This window comes from Arachis stenosperma, chromosome 1 (genome assembly GCF_014773155.1).
Source record: "Arachis stenosperma cultivar V10309 chromosome 1, arast.V10309.gnm1.PFL2, whole genome shotgun sequence".
Classification (NCBI taxonomy): Eukaryota; Viridiplantae; Streptophyta; class Magnoliopsida; order Fabales; family Fabaceae; genus Arachis; species Arachis stenosperma.
In genome coordinates, this window is record NC_080377.1 from 22,515,042 (window position 1) to 22,520,329 (window position 5,288).

A 5,288-nucleotide genomic window follows, 5' to 3' on the forward strand; every position below is an offset into this window, starting at 1 on the left:
AACTACAAGATAAGATTCTAGAACTTAAAGATTGAACCTTTCTTAACAAGAAAGTAACAAACTTCAAATTTTTGAATCAATCACATTAATTATTAGTGAATTTTCGAAAATATGTTATAAAGATAAGAAAAAGATTTTGAAAATATTTTAAAAAAGATTTTTGAAATTTTCAAAAATTATAAAAAATGAAAAAGATATGATTTTTGAAAAAGGTTTTGAAAAGATAAGATTTTTAAAATTTGAAAATTTGACTTGACTTGTAAGAAACAACTAATTTTGAAAATTTTTGACCAAGTCAACCCAAAATTTCAAAAATTTGGAGGGAAATAAGGAAAAGATATTTTTTTTATTTTTGAATTTTTAATTAAGTGAGAGAAAAACAACAAAAATACTCAATGCATGAAATTTTTAGATCAAAACAATGAATGCATGCAAGAATGCTATGAATGTCAAGATGAACACCAAGAACACTTTGAAGATCATGATGAATATCAAGAACATATTTTTGAAAAATTTTTAATACAAAGAAAACATGCAAGATACCAAACTTAGAAATCTTTAATGCATGGACTCTAACAAAAGAAAAATGCATATGAAAAACAACAAACAACACAAAAAAAAGAAAACATCAAGATCAAACAAGAGGACTTATCAAGAACAACTTGAAGATCATGAAGAACACTATGAATGCATGAAATTTTCGAAAAAAATGCAAGAAAAAGTTTTTAAAGCATGCAATTGACACCAAACTTAAAAATTGACTCAAGACTCAAACAAGAAACACAAAATATTTTTTTATTTTTATGATTTTATTAATTTTTTTTGGATTTTTATTAATTTTTTTCGAAAATATTTTTGGAAAAAATGAAAAAGAAAATAAAAATTTTGAAAAAGATTTTTGAAAAGTTTTTTGAAAAGAAAATTACCTAATCTGAGCAACAAGATGAACCGTTAGTTGTTCAAACTCAACAATTCCCGGCAACGGCGCCAAAAACTTGGTGGACGAAATTGTGATCACATGCTCTTTGTACTTGTATGAAATTTAATAATTGGCTTTATTTGAATTCACAACTCCGTTCAACTAACCAGCAAGTGTACTGGGTCATCCAAGTAATAAACCTTACGCGAGTAAGGGTCGATCCCACAGAGATTGTTGGTATGAAGCAAGCTATGGTTACCTTGTAAATCTCAGTTAGGCAGATTAAATAGTTTTGGTTTTCAAAAATCAATAATAAAAAGAAAATAAAAGGGATAGAAATACTTATGTAAATCAAGAGTGGGAATTTCAGATAAGCGTATGGAGATGCTGTGCTCCTCTTGAAACTCTACTTCACTACTCTCTCTTCCAATCCTTCTTACTCCTTTCCATGGCAAGCTGTATGTAGGGCATCACCATCATCAATGGCTACTTTTAATCCTCTCGGGAAAATGGTCCTATGCGCTGTCACTGCACGGCTAATCGTCTGGAGGCATCACCCTTGCTGATAGCTACATCCCATCCTCTCAGTGAAAATGGTCCAAATGCTCTGTCACAGCACGGCTAATCATCTGTCGGTTCTCAATCAGGTTGGAATAGAATCCATTGATTCTTTTGCGTTTGTCACTAACGCCCATCCTTCAGGAGTTTGAAGCTCGTCACAGTCATTCAATACCGGAATCCTACTCGGAATACCACAGACAAGGTTAGACTTTTCGGATTCCCAGGATCCTACTCGGAATACCGCAGACAAGGTTAGACTTTCCGGATCCCCATGAATGCCGCCATCTATCTAGCTTATACCACGAAGATTCTGTTGGGGAATCTAAGAGATATGCGCCCGGCCTAAGGTAGAACGGAAGTGGTTGTCAGTCACGCGCGTTCATAAGTGAGAATGATGATGAGTGTCACGGATCATCACATTCATCAAGGTGTTGTGCAACGTATATCTTGGAATAAGAATAAGAGAGAATTGAATAGAAAGTAATAGTAATTGTATTGAAACTTGAGGTACAGCAGAGCTCCACACCCTTAATCTACGGTGTGCAGAAACTCCACTGTTGAAAATACATAAGTGAAAGGTTCAGGCATGGCCGAATGGCCAGCCCCCTAGAAGGTGATCAAAAGGCCGAATGGTCAAGAGATGTCTAATACATTAGTTAAATGTTCTATTTATAATAAACTAGCTCCTAGGGTTTACATGAGTAAGTAATTGATGTATAAATCCACTTCCAGGGCCCACTTGGTGTATGTTTGGGCTGAGCTTGATCTATCCACGAGCTGAGGCTTTTCTTGGAGTTGAACTCCAAGTTATGACGTGTTTTGGGCGTTCAACTCCGGATCATGACGTTTTTCTGGCGTTTAACTCCAGACAGCAGCATGTACTTGGCGTTCAATGCCAAGTTACGTCGTCAATTTCCGAATAAAGTATGGACTATTATATATTGCTGGAAAGCTCTGGATGTCTACTTTCCAAAGTCGTTGAGAGCGCGCCAATTGGAGTTATGTAGCTCCAGAAAATCCATTTTGAGTGCAGGGAGGTCAGATTCCAACAGCATCAGCAGTCCTTTTGTCAGCCTTTTTCAGAGTTTTGCTCAAGTCCCTCAATTTCAGCCAGAAATTACCTGAAATCACAGAAAAACACACAAACTCATAGTAAAGTCCAGAAATGTGAATTTATCATAAAAACTAATGAAAACATCCCTAAAAGTAGCTTGAACTTACTAAAAACTACCTAAAAACAATGCCAAAAAGCGTATAAATTATCCGCTCATCACAACACCAAACTTAAATTGTTGCTTGTCCCCAAGCAACTGAAAATCAATTAGGATAAAAAGAAGAGAATATGCTATAAATTCCAGAATATCAATGAATATTAATCATAATTAGATGAGCGGGACTTGTAGCTTTTTGCTTCTGAACAGTTTTGGCATCTCACTTTTTCCTTTGAAGTTCTGAATGATTGGCTTCTCTAGGAACTTAGAATTTCGGATAGTGTTATTGATTCTCCTAGTTAAGTATGTTGATTCTTGAACACAGCTACTTATGAGTCTTGGTCGTGGCCCTAAGCACTTTGTTTTCCAGTATTACCACCGGATACATAAATGCCATAGACACATAACTGGGTGAACCTTTTCAGATTGTGACTCAGCTTTGCTAGAGTCCCCAGTTAGTGGTGTCCAGAGCTCTTAAGCACACTCTTTTTTGCTTTGGATCACGACTTTAACCACTTAGTCTCAAGCTTTTTACTTGGACCTTCATGACACAAGCACATGGTTAGGGACAGCTTGATTTAGCCACTTAGGCCTGGATTTTATTTCCTTCGGCCCTCCTATCCATTGATGCTCAAAGCCTTGGATCCCTTTTTTACCCTTGCCTTTTGGTTTTAAGGGCTATTGGCTTTTTCTGCTTGCTTTTTCTTTTTCTTTCTATTTTTTTTTCGCCACTTTTTTTTCGCAAGCTTCTTCTTTTTCACTGCTTTTTCTTGATTCAAGAATCAATTTCATGATTTTTCAGATCATCAATAACATTTCTCTTTGTTCATCATTCTTTCAAGAGCCAACAATTTTAACATTCATAAACAACAAGATCAAAAGACATATGCACTGTTTAAGCATTCATTCAGAAAACAAAAAGTATTGTCACCACATCAATATAATTAAACTAAATTCAAGGATAAATTCGAAATTCATGTACTTCTTGTTCTTTTGAATTAAAACATTTTTCTTTTAAGAGAGGTGAAGGATTAATGGATTTTATTCATAGCTTTAAGACATAGTTACTACATGCTAATGATCATGAAATAAAGACACAAAACATAAATAAACACAACATTAAAAACCGAAAACAGAAAGAAATAAAGAACAAGGAATGAATCCACCTTTAGTGGCGTCTTCTTCTTGAAGGACCAACAATGTCCTTAAGCTCTTCTATGTCCCTTCCTTGCCTTTGTTGCTCCTCCCTCATTGCTCATTGATCTTCTCTTATTTCTTGGAGAATGATGGAGTGCTCATGATGTTCCACCCTTAATTGTTCCATATTGTGGCTCAAATCTTCTAAGGAGGTGTTGAGTTGCTCCCAATAGTTGTTGGGAGGAAAGTGCATCCCTTGAGGCATCTCAGGGATTTCTTGATGATGAGCTTCCTCATGCATCTCTTGAGAGCCGTGAGGGGTCTCTCTTGCTTGCTCCATCCTCTTCTTGGTGATGGGCTTATCCTCTTCAATGGGGATGTCTCCTTCTATGATAACTACAACTGAGTAACATAGATGGCAAATCAGGTGAGGAAAAGCTAGCCTTGCCATGGGTGAGGGCTTGTCGGCTATTTTGTAGATTTCATTGGAGATGACCTAGGTGGGAAAAAAATCCAATTCTCATCACAATTGATAAGGATAACTAGGATAGAACTTCCAGTTCTTATACCTTGCCAAGAGCTTTATCAGTTATTATTTTAACTACTTGTTATTTTACATTACTTGTTCAACCCTTTTAAAAACCCCAAAATATACCTTTGCATAACCAATAATAAGAACACCTCCCTGCAATTCCTTGAGAAGACGACCCGAGGTTTAAATACTTCAGTTATCAATTTCAAAGGGGTTTGTTACTTGTGACAACCAAAACTTTTGTACGAATGGATTTTTGTTGGTTTATAAGCTATACTTACAACGCGATTATATTTGTTAATTTCTTTACCGATAGGATATCCGATCGTCAAAATGGCGCCGTTGCCGGGGAATTGCAAACGTGTGCCTTATTAATGGTTATTGTAAATATTTTTCAAAAAAAATTCAGATTTTTATTTTAAAATTTTTTATCTTATCTTTTTTTCAAAAAATCATATCTTTTTCAAAATCTTATCTTATCTTTTTTTTTTCAAAAATCATATCTTTTTCAAAATCTTATCTTATCTTTTTTCAAAAATCATATCTTTTTCAAAATATTTTCTTTTTGTTAGTTTTTGTTTTTATTTTCTCTTACTACTATGAACTCTCACCCCTTTGGCTATGAGTCTGGTTACAATTATGTTGCAGGAAGAGGAGATTATAATGACAACTTGCATCAAGGATAGAACAATCATAGATGGAAGGAGCCACAAGGATTTGATCAACCCTCATGGCAACAACCACCTCCAATGGACTATCAACAACCATTCTGTGATGCATATCAAGGCAATGGCTATGGTGAGCACTCTTTTGATTATCAACAACCACCACCATATGCCTATGAACTCCCTCCTCAACATGACTTTGGATCACCATACTCACAAGTCCCTTTCTGCCATTCACCTCCATATGACCCTAACCCTCAACC